Below are 17,685 nucleotides of genomic sequence, written 5' to 3'. Positions count from 1 at the left end.
GCCACTAAGGCACTCATAATCTATATATAAAAGTAAAAAAGTGTTTGTTTGTGGGTTTTTGGCTTGGTGATTTGTTTGCATATGGGAGGAGGAGGCGTAAGAGGAGAAAGGCAAAGGTGTATGGAGGCAAAGGAGAGGCACATGGGAGGCAAATGGACCTGAGAGGCGAAGGTGAAGGCAGGTAGCATTCCAGAGGTTTCCAAATTGTTGCTATATAAAAAGGTGTGACAGGCATTTCTGATACTCTCTCACGAATGGTGCTAAAATGTTAATTCACAAGTGCCTGTGTGAATGAGTCTTCCTTGCGGCTAAAAACTATTCTGTCAATGAATAGTCAATGAATAGCCTCAATGCCCCTGGGCTGCTTGCGCGCTATATAAATATATAATAAATAAATAAAGTTATTAATCAGATTCAGGATATGCTTCCAGGCAAAGTTACTGAGTACACCTCAATCTATATGGCGGAGCATGCCGATGAAGCTGTCAACTATCCAACAGAATTCCTCAACTAACTCGACGCCCCCAGGAATGCCACCACATCTTCTTCGACTGAAAGTTGGGTCAGCCATAATGCTGCTTCGCAAGCTCGATGCACCTAGGTTGTGTAATGGCACAAGGTGTGGGTTAAAAATTGTTGGCAATGTAATTGAAGTGACAGTGTTGACTGGGAAGGGAAAGGGAGAAAATGTATTCATCCCCGGTATTCCACTTTGTCAAGGGTTTTGACCCATGTTGAATCAATAGACTGGGTAGATGTGGGGATGAGCTGTCGCCGCCCATTATTCTATCCCAGAACAAACTAAATCAATAGACTGGGTAGATGTGGGGATGAGCTGTCGCATCCCGCATTCACGCCACAATCCAGGAGAACTGCGCAGTTTGCGCACACCAAAATGGTCACCTAATCTGCCACCCACCAGTGCAAAGAAAGGTGGTTCTGTTCAAAATCTGTTTTTTTATGTCAAAAAGTTGCTAAAATCATGGGCACAAGACCACTCTAAAGATACAACCTTCTTGTGGGGGGTTCCACATCACCACTCTACTGTAAGGATGCCATCAAAACAATCTTAAGCAAGGGTCCTATACTATCAAGCAAAAGACCACTCTATTGAAATGCATTAATTCAAGACAGATCCCAAAAATGGGTGCAGTACCAACTTTGTCCACAAACCGGCACTAGCGGTCTAAACTCTGACAGTAGGACTGTATCTCAGGAGTGCAAGAGGATCCAGCCTAACTGGGACTTCAAAGCCTGTTGGTTAATTCAAATTCTTAACCACCTGCTGTTCCCAGAGACAATCTGATTCAATTAACAGGCCAAGAGGCTGGGAAACCTTCTCACCCCAGAGACCCACGCAATAGACTCTTTCCTTTGAATGGATTATGTTAATTTTGGATGTGGACTGTAAACAGAGAGCTGACTGTGAGCAGAGACATGTGATCCCTGACCCACCCAGCTTCAAGGGGCGGGCCAGACTTGAGTGTGGATTCCTGTTGCAGCAAATATATATTTTATAGAAACATTGATAATGTATTGTAACCAAATGACAGGAATGTACAGCTTTGAGATTCTTAGTATAAAAATGCCCTCAAGATTTAAGTCCAAACTCCAATTTCTACGGTGTTCTAGGACCGAACCCCGCTATTTATCAATATTCCAGACACTGTGTTTATGCTAGAGACATGGAGATTTACTGGGATATGCGTAGAAGGGGGGTGTACATATGTGTAATTTTTGATGAAAATCCAATATTGCAAAACCAGTCAAAAAGCGCAAAATGTTGTCATTTTTGAATGCAAACCCCAGGAACACCAGAGTTGGAACAGAGACTACCTTATGTGACATATAATGTCTACATGTAATTTCAACAAATGGTGTATCTGGGAAATATGTATTTGGATCAGAAATAGATTTGTGTGCACATTGGCAAGGGGAGTGTCTTTCTGTAAGCCATAAAGATGACACACAACCCAGCTCCCCAATCAAGGGAGAGGGGAGAACTGGGCCAATGACAAGTTGAGAGGGGCAGGCTCAGTTATGCTACGCACACACCCACTTTCTAAACACATAAACGGAGACAGTGCAGGACGGGTGGGGACATTCAATTCCATTTCTTTGCAGAGCACGCTGACCGACGACTTTACATCCAGAGATCCAGCACTTAGACTTCCAAGCAAGACAGAGACCAGAACTTAGAACTCTGGTTTAAGAACTTAAAGCAAAGGCCTAAACCACAAGCTGAGTTCTCTTCAGCAGGCCTCAAAACCAACCAAACTATTCAACAGCCGGGTGAGCTGTTTGAATTCTTTGCCAAGAACTTTTGCCAGGACCAGAGATCCAGACCGCTGTGCAGTGCTGCTAGCAGACCCACATTCCTGTCCAAAATATAGTGTGAGTACCCAGCTAGGACTGTGCCAGAACTAATCTCTTAGTTTAAAATAATCAAATTCAAACTATTTTGACCTAATTAGAACTCCCTCCTAGAAATCGTGTCATTCTGTCATTCTAAAGCTTCCAAAACTGTCATCTGTCATTCTGAGCTTGACTTTTTCTTTTGCGAATCTACCTTCACGAAATCATCCGTATCTCTTGAACCGTTTGTGATAGAAGCGAAATTTAACTTTCATCTTAAAGCTGAGATTCCGGGCTTTCCAACTCCTTATACTTTTTCTGCAATCGCGATTTACGCACTGGCAAAAATGACCACGATTTGCAATTTGGCCTGATTTCTTCACCTGTAAAAAGATAGCCGCTTTTGCTTGAACTGCTAAAATTCGTTTGCAACCTAATAACCATCCCTGAATCATTGTTAGGGCTGACCTGAACTGATTTAAAGCGTCTACCACTCACCCTGAACCTCCTACAGGGAATTAAAATCAATTTTAGCATCATTTCACTTCATTGCCACCACATTCAAAGCATTTTGGGCCTGTGTTTTAAAATCATACATGTTTTTCTCTAAGCTTGCTAGGGGGGAACTACATTTCGTATTGCATGTTTGTTGGGATTCTTGAAGACTGTGTGCTCTCCTTCCATTTCTTACATTGCATAGGGGGGGGTGAATTGCCAGAGAAAAAGTGATTATATTATCTTTTGTTAAAATCATATCAAGTTATTTCTGTACTGCATTTCATTCCTCATTGCTTTTCCCTTCAAACCATAAAAGTATTTTCGCTGCCTTATCCATCCTATACCAACTGCTCATTGATTGTAAAGAAGTGTGCTAGTGTCAGATTACCCATTGTTGATCAACATTATATCCATAAGTGTGATATCAATTATTAATTTATTATAAAAGTGTGATATATATATACTGTTTAATTTTTCTAATAAAACCTTTTAATTTGCGAAACAAACCTACTTCTTGGCTCAGTGGGGTCAGGGGGATTCTAAGAGAGGGGTGTGATATAAGGGTTGTCATCCAAGTACATGAACTGGACATAAAAATATATCAATAAGGGTTTCCATCAGCATCCCAGACTAGGCATTGACTTAACTGTGGTGTTGAATTGAATCCGCTTACAACTTGTTCTGACAGATATGCTGTTCAGTTTCAAGCACCTACAGTTCCCGGTCAGGCTGGCATTCGGTATCATGATCAACAAGGCACAGGGCCAGTCAATCAAGTACACTGGTATCAACTTGGAATCTCCATGTTTCTCCCACGGGAAGTTATAGGTTGCGTGTTCTGGAGTGGGTTCCCCAAATCAGTTGTATATCTTTGCTCCAACTGGAAAAACAAAAAATGCTGATGTCTTTTGGTAATATTAAACTTCAGGTCCATAGTTGTTGGCAATGTCGGCATCATGTCACCCATAATGCTGCTCAGTTATCTCGATGTTGTTCTCACGTACAGTTATAACTTTCAGAATGAATTTCTAAGAAGAACAGAACATTGTGTTGAGTAGTCTTTACAAGAAAACATTCACCTTTCTTATGGAACCTTTAACAAAAGCATAAAGCTACCTTAATGCATTTCTAACAAATAGTACTTATGAGAAAATGTTATCCCGGGCAACACCGGGTATAACAGCTAACATGGATAACGGGGCAGATTGCATGAACACTTTAGAATTACCTAGAATCCACCATATCTAAAGACTGCCTGGTATGACCACGTGTCCCATCTATTTAGGCACACAATTATACATATGTGCATGGTGGCTGCTGATCACTGGGTGTGCAAGTGGTGTTTTGGGAGTTCATTTAGAACACAGTACACTTATGGACACTAATGATATACTTTCAGGCATATGATATGAACCGATCACAGCGGCGATGTAACTGTTTTTTTTTATTTCTTTCTTCCTATTTTATTCCTTTCTCTCTTTGATGTACATGCACAGAGGTGGATCATGTGTGACCAATTCTTGTGTAATCAAATGTTTAATGTAATTGGACCATGCATGTAGTTTTAGGTTCTGTACAAATATTTGTGAAGATGAGTATGGTCTTTGCCTAGATAAAGCCCTAAAGGGGCAAAACATTGCACATGCACTAGTAGCTGAATGTTGGCACTAGGGTACATGGAAGATGAATACCATCTATTGTCAGATGAAACTCAGATAGTGGATTTCCAGTTGAGAACTGTGCCTTTGAACCCATTATATCTGCGAGGTGTCATATAAGTGTGAAGTGGTCAAATGTGTCAAATGGCTTCCATGATTATTTGATGAGCATCATGTATGGCAGTTTCTAAGCTGCATAAGGGTATACATCCAGATTGGTAGTCATAGATCAGGCAATATTGGTGAATCCCTTTGTGGAGTTGGTTGGCAAATGCCTTCTCAATGATTTTACCAATCAATGAAAGAAAGGTTGGTAGATGGTAGATGGATAGATGGTCTAGAGTGAGAATTTGAGGAGCGCAAAAAGATGTTTTTATGTTGGTTGTGACGATGCTCTGATTGAGTAAGGCATTGATTATTTAGAACTGGGTGAAGGCAGTGGTCGAAGTGTATGAAATTAAGTAGTGGAGCTATGTTCCCTGCTGGCCTGCCCCCACACTCCACACACCCCATCGCCATGCCCCCTCCCACATGCAGTACAAACACCCAAAAAAAACACACCTGCTGTTTAAGGCAATGTTCAGTGCAGTGCACTGAAGCGTACGTTTAAACTTCTTCCTATACTTTCTTTTTAAAGGTTTACTATTCCTGAACGGTTTCCTTTTAAAATAAAAGTGTAGGAACTGCACACCCTAAAAATAAAATGTAGAGGAGCACAGCTCCCAACCACTCCCACACACTTTGACCACTGGGTGAAGGGTAGATGGAAAGTCCTGAGAACACTTCATGTTAATGAAGGGAATGATGTTCTCTATGGCCCTCATTAGGACTCCGGCGGCTATTAGCACCATGGTCGATGCCGGAGTCCGCCATGGCGGAATGGGGAATTACCACCCCATTCCAAGGTTGGCGGGCTGGTAATTCCCCATGCCACCATGGCCCTTCCCCATTCCCATTTTTGCCCCATAGGGCATAATGGGACTGGGGAAGGCGGTAAATACGGTACTGCAAATTGCGGTACTGTACGTACCTCGAGAGTCCCTTTGCGGGCCCCTACTTTAACGGCTGGTCTAGACCAGCCATTCAGGTCGGGTCCCGCAAAGGGACCTTGTAATCAGGCGTTAAGGGTTTAACGGCGCCGACACCTTTTACGGCACCATTAACCCCTTAATGCCAAGGTCGTAATGAGGGCCTATGTGTATTAGTCTTTAGTGGAGTAAGAGTGTCAGCGAGGTTCATGAGAGTAAGGGGTGTGAGGTTTATCCAAGATTGAGTTGCAAACAATGTGATCACAAGCCGATTGCCACTGATTTTAATGCATCAATATGTTGCCTGATTTTGGTGATGAAGAACTTGATGAAGGACTTGTTAAGTGTTTTAGGTTTTTCCTTTGGTTTGGGGATTTACGGTCGGCCATTGGGTTAGAGCAGTGTTTGATTGCCACAAAGAGGTCTATATGATAGTCGTGAAGTAAAGCATAGCTAGCTTGTGTCCGATTATTTTCATGTAGTTCTTGGGTGTATGGTTACTCCTGGTAAAACATTATTTCAGCGGGCATGCATGTCTACTACCTGCTTCATTGCTTGCTTCAAGGTTGAAAATAAGTCACAGATGCTGGTAATACCGGACTGTTTAGTGTTACAAGACAGTATTCTATTGCTTCGAAAGGAAGATTCTTAGAGGAGTGGCAAGAATACGTAGTGGGCTTCCCCTTTGCCTTATTAGTCAGGAGGGTATTAATTAGAGGGATAGGGATGGCACATTGATCAGTCAGTCAAGTTCTAATACTCTCCCAAATGAGCATTAATCTCTACATGTAACCATTTGGGTCTCTCCTCAATGACCCTAACATCTCATTTAAACAATACACAAGAAATACTGAGTTATAGCTCAAGTGAATTGTTCTCAAGATATTTCACTCCTCTGGAGCATGGATGACAAACAGCTATCTGAAACACTATCCAACCAAATTTAAATTCATCATACGAAGCCTTCCATGTAAACAGGAGACCATCCAATAGTAGATGAATGATATGCATCTCAATAGATTCACACCTCAGTTGGCCCTGTGTGTGAAATCATTTTGGGTTATTATTGACAGCAAGCACTCCTTGCAGCAACATAGCAACCAAAGGCCCAGGTTGCCCGGTATCAACTAGCACTCATGTGGAAAATAAAACACTTTCTCCCACTGGCAGATTTCAAAACAACTTTTCAGACCCTGGCAATCTCCAACCTCGATGGATGGAATACCCACCTCAATGGAGCCCCAACAACTCATTGGGTCCCATTGCAGGGTGGCTTTCATTTAATATCTATCTCTCTTCAAGTTCCTTCTCCTTGCCTTCACATACATTTACAGTATTGCACCCAATACCTTGCTAACTGCACCTCTCTTTACTCTCCTTCCGGATGTTTGTGTTCCTTCTCTCTCCACAAACTGTGTGTTTTGCCATTTCAGAGCAGTTTGGTGGGCTTGATGACATGTCTGGGGTCTGTGGTGGATGGAAGGAGATCACTGCCTGATGATACTATTATTGTGGATAAATAAGGGCTGTTCATCCTCACCTAGATCAACCTCTCTCTTGTGACTTATGTAGTAGCACTGAGAGTACTGTAGAGGCAGAGTGCCTTCCCCTGTCTCCACAGAGGGTGAACGATAGGATCAGGAATGTCATTGTGCAAGTGGGAGCAGAGACCAAATAGGTGTAAGAAACCTTCATCTGCATCCGGCTAAATGTTGCTGCTATGGTGAGCTTAAATGCATGCATTTATTCTCTCATTGAGAACAATATAAGTATTGATACATTCAGTAATGTCATAATGTCATAAGGTATCCAATGTTCTCTGCTACTGGCTCCATTTTGAACTGGTGCATTAAGTAAACCACTTGTTAGAAAACAGATTAGCTGTCATCTTGGTAAGCTCATGCTTTGAAAAGACCTGCACCCAGAAAGACAAGTAAGGGAGGCACTGCTGAAACTATGAAGAATAAAATAGTTTAATGATGGGCATGTCTGATAGCCATGCAAAATGTCCTTTTTCTCTAAAAGGATCCTGATCCCATCTTAATGTTATATTGGATAGCCAATGGCAAATTAAACAGCTTAATGATCTGGGTGGCACTTTACACGGGTGACAGTATGGGGCATAGTGGGATCACTGGTACCACAAAATGGGCCTCACATTTAAGACCATGTGCAGGATGAGGAACCCCTTATTAATTAGGCTCTAAGCCTGTGGTGCTTGGGTGATCACAAGGAGACACTATAATGGGCCCCACTCTGCTGAATTAGCCACCAGCACAACTCCTTCATTGTTACCTGATGTGAACATCCTCCTCCTGGTTCATCAATAAGTGGATGAACAATTTCTAGAATGAAATCAGCAGAGTGATGTCCCAAAAGTGAGTGAGGGTGCAATGGATTTTTGTGTGGAACTCTGCTCTATTCACATGGGCGAATGCACCCGAACATGCTGCTTTGGAGCATGCTGACCATTCCCTGGGTAATGATGCATGCATCATTGAAGGTGCACGTTAGTTCCCCATTTCTAGAGGGATAGCGTTATAATGGAGGAGAGTAATTATGCATAAGCAGCCATTTGTAAATACAATACTGCTATATGAATTATTTAGATTGTGCATTGCCATTAGACCACTATGCTCAACAGTGCACAAATTAAGTTGCAGTTTTTGGCAGCTTACTCTGTTTCCTGGTCGTTGCTGGCAGTCTTTCCACAGTATCTACAGTGTGAGCGGGAGGACCCATTCTTAAACACTGCCTTGCCGCAGAGCAGCCGCGGAGTTGCTGCAGAGTTGCAGCCTTTGCCAGACTAAGGGAGCAAAGGCACAAAGGTGGAATAAGGAAGAAGAAGGTCAGCATTTGCGGAGCATGCGGTTCAGACAGGAGGAGTGTGGAAGTCTGGAGCCAAGGAGCCCACTACAATCGCCGCCTTTCCCCTCAGCCTTGCCTGGACTGAAACAAACAACATGTAAAGAGTCGAACAGTGGTGAAACAGAAGCAGGTAGGAGAACAGCGCCTAACCAGACTGCTAAAACTCACTTGACATATTTCTGTAACTCTCTCCCCCACCCCTTTCGCCTGATGCAGATTCCTCCCAAAACTAAAACCAAAAGACTGTGCAAATCAACTTTTAATTTCACATGAAATGTAAAACGAAAACTGGTACAAAACCCAAAATGGTGGCGTATTACCAACCACGCATGGGCGTCATTTACGGGTCGCCAGGGGTCCCCTGGGGTTTCCCTTGCTACCCCTGAAAAAAATCTAAAAATATATATTTTTTGTTTTTGTATTGAGGCTCATGGGCTGTGGCCAGAAGTATGTGGCTCTTTGTTTCCTGAGTGGCTGGTTTTCTGATAGCCAGTAAGATAGCTCAGTGGGTTGAGCACAGGCTGCTCCAATATGTGTGTGATCTGTAGGTTGCAGGTTCGACTCTCAGCAAGGTAAACTCAGCCTTTCATCCAGATGAGGCTGATAAATGAGTACTAACACAGGTTGGGTGATATTGTATGTATATTTTTTCTATATGAAGCACTTACGCCTAAGTGCTATAAAATAACACATCATTATCGTTTGGTCTTAGACATCTGCTTGCATTCACAGTGATTTGGTAATATGAGCCTATATGCACTGATATTAACGATGCATGTGGTGATCCATTCTAGTATGAAATGTGTATCACTTTATAGTGATATTGTAACTGTATTGTTCGTAGTATACTTAGAAACAATGCTAGGTGATGCCACTTCCTGTTTTGTCGAGGGGTGAAAGGTTGTGTTCCATTGCTTCCTGTGATGTCACTTCAGGGTGGGGGTCAAATGACATCACTTACTGTGATGTCATTAAAGTTCAAGGGTCGTGTGATGTCAATTCCACTACCCCTAGCATTTTGGTGACATGATGTCCCTGCTAACACGGAGGGCGATACCTCCTTGCACGTCTTCTATTGGGGAATTGCGAAGTAGCAGTAGCGCGGCATTCGCCACCAGTCCCCCTCTTTATAGCATTGTCGGTTTCACTGCTCCACTGCGAAGATAGCAGCACGATTTCTATGGCCGCTCAGTTTGGTCAGACTTTCCCGACTGAGCTAAACAAAGAAGCGATTTTCGCTGAACAAGAATCTTTTGCCCAAGAGTCGGTGAGCAACAGTGAAAGCAAAGAGGTACATTTGAAAGGGGCAAAGGCTTCAGACATGGCCGCAAGTGATTTTCAAGCAACTGAATTTTGTCAGAGCAATAAGATTGAATCAAAGGAGTGAAATACGGACGAAAAAATTACTGGAAGTGGTCTTGATTGAAGCACTGAATCGACCACTGACTCAGGTAGCACTTTGACACTGCTACACCTAGTGGTGGAAATCAAAGTCTATGCTGCAGACCGGAGAGAAGACCTGATTAACCCTATCTACCCCCTTCTTGATGATTCAGGGCTATGCCCAATTGACAGCCCCAGTATACTGGACGGAGCAGAAACAATGGAGGAGGTTGATGGCGAAGCTTTGCTAGTCACAAACGTAAATAATGTGACTCAAGAGGTGCCAGACTTAGCTCAACAAAATGGGTCTGGTCCTCTGTTCCCTCCAACAGAGACTTCCTGGTCCCACGTGGAGGGAAAAGAATTAACATTAACAAACCGACACTCCGGAAGAAAACAGAGTATAACAAGAATGCTCCAACCAATGAGCAAAACTAAATCTATATTTATATTCAAGGCTTGCCAAGTGTCTAAAACGAACTTGAATAAACCTCAATCTGATGGGTTGAAGTTGCAAAAAAGGACCCGAAATTATAGAAAGATGACCTCAATGAGGTCAGCTGGAACTGACAGTGCTGGTACTTTGGCTGGCACCATGGCTCACTTTTTCAGTAAGCAGGGAAAGAGTAGCACAGGGAACAAAGGAGAAATCTCTGATGGTGAAATCCTGGAATGCGATGTGGACCACCTAGAGCATGAAAAGGGAAAGATGGAATTGGATGGATCAGGAAAAAGTGTGGTTCAAGTTGCATTACCAAAAACAGGAACACAAAGATGGCACTTTGGCCAATGCTCAAACTTGAAACCCACTGAGACCACACACAACTTCCTGGGGAATACAAATATCTTGGCAGACTTCGCATATGAAACCTCTTCACCTAAAGCTGGAGGGACGCCTGCATACAGCAGTTGCACTCCAATGAACATCCAAGTGAGTGCCAACCAGAAAGCAAACAAAACACCTTCATAAATCAATGTCATGGAAGAAATGGGAGTGCCTAGAGTTGGTTTCTTCGAACACACACCTAACACTACTTACCCAAAATGTGAGATTGCGCTTCCAACCAATTGAGAATTTACACAAGGTCCACAAAGTGCCCCACAAAGCAAAGCAGGGGCGCCCAAGACATCGAAAAAGAGATAATTATTAAGAAGTGAGGACTCCACGACTTTACCTGAAAAATCCTGAGAGGACGATCCTGATAATTTCCAAACGCCACCCCCACCGCGACTTCACCCTTCTGTCTTTCCATCTGCACCAAACAGAAGATCAATGGAACAAGCTCAGGGTAGCAGAAGGGACACCCCATGAAAGAAAAGACCTCTTTGCAATAATGTTGGCCGTAACAATTGCACTAGCTATATTTAGTAAACAGTACGAAGCACTGAATGACACCTTGAAAGACCACTTTACAATGACTGTGATGATGCACTCCAAGTTAATTTACTTCAGGGATAAATAATGGTGAACATAATGGTGAACACATTGAAAAAACAAGACATGCAAGACCCAAATTTACTTACTACAAGGCTGGCGACTTCAGACTTAAGACTTCCGCAAAAGCCTAAACTAAGTGTGAAACAGCCTTCATCTGAAATAGGTACCAAGAAATCCACTGAGTCTGAGAACAAAATGTTCCCGAAACAACAAGCAAATCTATAAATTGCGAACAAAACTTTGTGAACACGAGTGATTCCCAAAGGCCCAACAATTGCTCATTGCAGCGACGGTTAACCATTGAAAAGACAAAGGGCCTCATCACAAGTCTGGTGGTAACCCTTAAATGCGGCGGTAGCGCTATTATCGCCGCATTTAAGGGACCGCCAGATCATAGCCTTGGCAGATTTCCCCCCAGATCTTAGCTGGGGGGAAATCCGTGGGAAATTTGACGATTTTCGGTGCTATTACCGCCGGCAAGAAATCCACCGACGGTAATAGCGCAAATTTTCTTCATTGGGCCCAATAGGGAATGAGGAATTCCCGAATGGGCCCAATGGGGAATGGGCATTAACCGTTCTGCTAAACCCGTGATCCGGCGCTAATAGCGCCGGGGGTTTGGCAGTAGGGCTAATAGCGCCGGCAGTAATAGCGCCGGCGTTACCGCCCAACTCGTGATGAGGCCCAAAGTGTTTGGAAAGAGCACCCAGAAACAAGAGACGCGGATTCAGATGAACTCTCAAACTTTGCTATCTTCTCTCAAAAAAGGAATAAAATCCAAGAAGATGCAAGAGTTTTGGCTCTTAAAGGTGACATAAGAGATAACTACTTGTTGACAAAGAAAAGCGGTGAACATAAAGTCCTGAACGCTAAACCCAGACCTGCACCAAGGAAAACCAACACCGAACGGCCATTGAAAGAAAAGGCTGAAACCACATAGGTCAGCAAACAGACCTCTCAAGCAAATCTGCAATAATCATTGAAGAATCAGAAGAGGACATGGATCTGCTGAGCCTAACTCAATTCTCAGTAGAAGAATCGGAATCGGAGTGGATGAATGTTGCGTCAGGAGCCAAACCATCAGTATCTAACGCACAGAGCTTGTTAACACCTGAAGCAACGCAAAACCCTCCACTTGAAGAAGCGGACTCTCCAACTTTCCTGACATTAGCTGACAGATGCCAAAAACTGATTAAGGAAGGATGTAGGGCTGACCACAAGAAAAGTGGTCGGCTTTTGAACATAGATGAGACGAGAAGACCTTCTCCTGCAAGGAAAAAACTGAAACAGCCAAGAAGTAGCAGTAGATACTTGACAAAGGAAAGGTCTTCAACAAAAACATTCACAAACTTGAATAGAGAACCTTCACTGAGAAACCACAATTTTAGAGAAAGAAGATCCAACAGAGTTAAAACATCAAAAACCTCACGCCATGAACAACCGAAACATGACAGGCCAAACCATCACAGGGATAGTGGTTGTATCCTAAATAACAAGGACAAGAGCTCTGGTACCTTTAACTTAGAACAAATCTGGGACAAGGGTGACAAGCGAATACTGAATAGAAAATCCATTGTGACTCTCTTACACTGCATTCCTAACTTGAGGCAACTCCAATCTGAAGATCTTAAAAGCATCAAATTTGGGATCTATCTTCATATCACTTCCCCAGTGGTAAAGAGCATGCTAGCGGCTGCGGTCGAAAGCATCTTGATGCTCGGGTTCGACTTGACAGAAAGCAAACCTGACAAAAATATTGTACAATATCAGAACAAAAGGGCTTTGGTACAACCATCCCTTTCATGCTAACGTCCCACTGCATGACAATCAGATAATGGAGAGCGAAGAGAAAAGAGAAGCGAGTCTAGCACTTCAATAAGTGACTCTGTACATCAACTTATTACCAGCAGAAGAGCGTCTGAGCTCTTAGTTGTTGGTTCTTCAAGTAAGAACCCCCAGAGTCAGGAGCACAGAGATCTAGGAGACAAGACAAGAGAATCAAACTCCTATAAAGACCCCTTAAATATGGCTGAAAACCAAGAGGCCCATTACCAAAATTACAGGTTACCTTTATCTCGGACATTACTGTGGGCTACCAAAAGGAATCTATTGGTAACTCTGCAAAAAGGCTCAAAGAGCTAGAACAACAAACATGGGCCTGGATCCCAGAGGCCCTTTCAAACCAATCTCAAAGATAGCCACCCACAGGTCCCCATGCCTGTCAAGGAAAAAAGGCAACTACAGAACTGCGGGCCCAGAAAGACTAGTTTAAAACCATGGGCTCATGGAACACAAGGGGATTTAGTCATCTCAAAGCACCGAGCAATGTCAATCTTGGAGACTTTGATATCTTATGTCTCCAAGAGACATGGTTTACAGAAAAGCCTCACCTGGATGGTTTTGAAATTTTTATTTCACCTAAAAGCCCCCAAAGGGCACCCAAGCGCTGGACTAATAACTTTAAGATTTGGCAGTGTAAGTAACCTCAATAAGGTTCTAACTTCAAATCACTCTTTTCAAGTTTTGCTTATGGAATGGAGACATCAAGGAACACGAGTAGAAGACAATTCAGAAGATCTCATGTCGATCATAAACACATATTGGTGTCCTCTGATAATGAACAACAAAAAATTAATTTTGATAGCTGAAACTATAATCGATGATTTGTGTATAGATTAACAACCCAAGTTTACTATCATCTGTGGCAATTTAAACATGGAATGAACAAAAATAACAAAGACATAGAAAAGGCCAAGTGCACGGAAAAGTCATATAAAAGATTGCCCAAAGCCCATCGAATTCAAATGTATCAAGCAGATTCAGAGCAAATGCTTAAAGCAATTTGTGGTAGGAAATTAACAGAGTTTTGGTTCCTAATTAAAGCATTAGCCAACAAAACTAATGATTCCCTACAGAATAACGTAGGTGAACAGCAATGGGGAGAGCACTTTTTAGTTGTTTCAAAAGCCAGTTGTGGAAACATGCCCTTTGCAATAAAATGGGCAAACGATTTGGAAGCTACGACATTATGTAGAAACAATCGTGGCAAAGATAGTAAATCTTAGCACCTCAAGGGGTCCGGGCCCGGATGGGATAACAAAGGCCGACCTCAAGGAAGATCCAAAGGAAAGGGAAATTCTTATCCGTGAAGTCTTCAGATGATGTCTACAAAGACCATTCCACCATCATGCAAGACCTCAACAGTAGTTCCTATTTCTAAGAAGGGGCCTAAAGAGAATCCTAGAAACTACCGTCCGATTGCCTTATTAGATGTAATCGGCAAAGTCTTTGGTTCCTTGGTGCTAGACAACTTCCAGTCATGGGCAAAAAAGGCAGACTGAGTGGATCAGTTACAAGCAGGTATTGTGAAGAACATGGGAACAACTGCCAATATTCTTCTCTTGAGTGCCTTGAAGGCAAAGATCATGGAAGAAAGCCCCAGGATATTTGTCGCATTTGTTGACCTTTTCCAAGCTTTGGACCAGTTCAACCACGAAATCCTATGGGGAAAATTGTCAAATTGGAGATGTCTTTTGGAGATCTTGGAGGTCACACAAGCCCTCCATACCAACACATCAATGAGAGTGTGGTTGAATTGTATGGGCACACTATCTACCGAAATCACAACATCAAGAGTTTTCCACTTGCCCCTGATTTATTTAACTCCTATTTAGGAGACTTCCAATATTCTGAAGAAGAAATTCAATCCTTTCAACCCGCACTAGTAGGAAACAAAATCACTCGCCTCCTTTACGCCGATGACTTAATCTTGTAAAACCAGACAGCAGTCGGCCTACAGCGACAATTGGATAACCTTGTAAAGTACATCAAGAGGAACAACCTAGAGATAAATAAAGAAAAAAGCTAAGTAATGTTGTTCGAAAGAACAGACAAACAAACTGGACATCTCCATTGGTACTTAGAAGGATCTAAAATTGAACAGGTAACAGAATTTCTTTTTTTTTCTTTTTTTTATTGTTTAATCGAAAAATAAGATTTTTACAATACATCTGTCTCCTTGTGTCCATAGTTTGGCTCTCATATTTAAGTTCATATCAACAGAGATTGATGGATGGACGACATTTAATTTCTTTGAGTCGTTATTTGTCTTTTAGTAGGTCATTAACGATAAATTCCAGTAGTTTGGCTGTGATTATTTGCCAGCTGGTTTTGTCGCCTCCAATAAGTCTGCACCACCATGTTTCTTCTTCCATCAGAGGGGTGTCTTTTGAAACATGCGAAAAATACCTTTTTCTCATTGATCGTGTTGCAGGGCAGACCATCAGAAGATGTCTAATGGTTTCATATGTAGGAGGCTCAGTGCTTTGACAGAAGCGACAGTTAGCTGTTGGTGATAGGCCTCTGATGTGCAAAATTTCATTTGTTGGTAGGAGATTTAACCGTGCTCTTAAGATCAGATTGCGCGCCTGTTTGCTTGGAAATCTCTTTATGAAGTTTTGCAATTCATTTAATGTTCTTGTATTGCCTGGAAGATGAGAGGTGAGCTTTGAGTTCGTGGCTAATTCAGTTGTTTTTACCCAGTCTGCTTCCTTCTGTTTTTGCAGGATTTTACATGCATTGTGAATGAGGTCGTCTTCGTTCGAGGCAATGGTGTCCAAAAGCAAGATGTTTTCTTTTTGCCATGTTGTTAACATCTCAGATTTGCCTCTGTCCATCTCGCGTTTGATCATACTATAAATTTCATTGCCATCTGCCATTCTGCACATTCTAAAGAGCATTAGTGTGTTGCAGTTTACCGTGCATTGCATGGACTGGAGGCTCAGCTCACGTCTTATTGCCACTCCTGAGGTAGAGGTCGGGAGCTTGAGCACTGCTTTCCAAAACGAGGCTTCCAGTTTGGGCCAGATGGTTTTTGGGATGGTCGGCATGGCCAACGGAATTTAAATACCTCTGCGTGATCTTAAACAATAGTACAGTTGAACTCCCAATGCAAGACGCCCTCTTTGGAAAGATTAAAAAGTTAACAGCCCAAGCAAAGGCTATTGATAGTAAATTCGGCCGGTTTTCCATAGTACTGTTAGAAATGTCTACAAGGCTAAGGTTATCCCCTCATTGACGTATGGAGTGGAGGCAATGCCACAAATCTCCAACAAACATTGCCTGAAATTGGAAGGATATTTTTGGCATTGAGTCCTAGGACTCCCAACATCAACGCCAATGGCCTCCATCCGTCATGATTTCAATTTGCTTACCCTTCGATCAACGGTTGACAGAAATAGCATAATGCTATTGGCACAATACTTGAAACATATTGCGCTTCAGCAATTAGGATAGTGCTCAAAACTGAAAGATGAAATAGAGTATATAAGAAGGGAGAAATCCACTAATGGACAAGAGGAGGAAATTATCAATAAATGAAAAAAAAAAAAGAAATTGTGATGTACTGATTCACAGTTACCTTCATTAGTAAATGCAGAACACTATTTGCTTATGGACATGGCCAGCTACCACAGAAATGGCATGTTTTAATGCAGTTTTGACCAGGTATAAAATGAGTTCATTTTTTTTAGTCATACTTATGGTGTCCGGCTGGACTTTGACACATGCATACGATATTGCACCACCTGTCCCTCTACCGTGCTGCTCATTTCCTGCCCTACAAGATAAGTTGGCATCAACTTTCTGAATTTGTGGTTTTATTGATATGCTTCTGATTTACACAGTCCTGCCTGCTTTTAAGGTGTACTATCAGAGTCAGACATCATGACAAGTACTTCTCTGGTACATGAGTTTCTTGGGATCACAACACAATAGAGAGTCAACTGAAATGGTAGGTGCACATTCCCTCTTTCACAATATTCTTGTTTGAATTGTGTATCAAATGGGCACCCTGTGCGCTACATTGGATGCCATCAATTCTAGGACAGAGGACACCTATACAGAGCGAAAGAGCCTCAAACAAGATCTGAAGGCCCAGGCAAGTGCCCTGCTGATCTGAGGGATAGAATGTGCCCTGCGGCTGACAGACTTGGTGATTTAGTGCAGTAATCTGTAATCTTTGGCTCGAGAGATATATTGGACAGCAACTCCAATCACTTTTATTCTGTTATGTCACATACATGCCTATAGCCTACATACACCAAAGTGCACTTAAACACGGCACATACAACCAGAGAGATAATACCCTAAAACCTAAAATAACAGGGTTTTCTGAGAATGCTAAACTGGAAGGGATTTGCAATAGCTCTAAGAGACGATGGCAAATAATTAAATAGTTTGGCTGCAACAACAGAGAAAGTCCTAGTTAACCGAAAATGAGGAACAGGAAGAAGGTGTGCATCTTGAGAGTGAAAAGAGGCGCCAGGAATATAGGGAATAAACTTGTCCTGCAGATATTCAGCACCCTGGCCATAAAATGCATGACGAACTATGCATTTCGACTAAAACCAATCAATTTAGTGACTGGAAGCCAATGAAGAGAGCGAAGCACTGGAGA

This window comes from Ambystoma mexicanum, chromosome 6q (genome assembly GCF_040938575.1).
Source record: "Ambystoma mexicanum isolate Mex_15411 chromosome 6q, UKY_AmexF1_1, whole genome shotgun sequence".
Lineage (NCBI taxonomy): Eukaryota > Metazoa > Chordata > Amphibia > Caudata > Ambystomatidae > Ambystoma > Ambystoma mexicanum.
Note: the sequence above shows the minus strand (reverse complement) of the source record.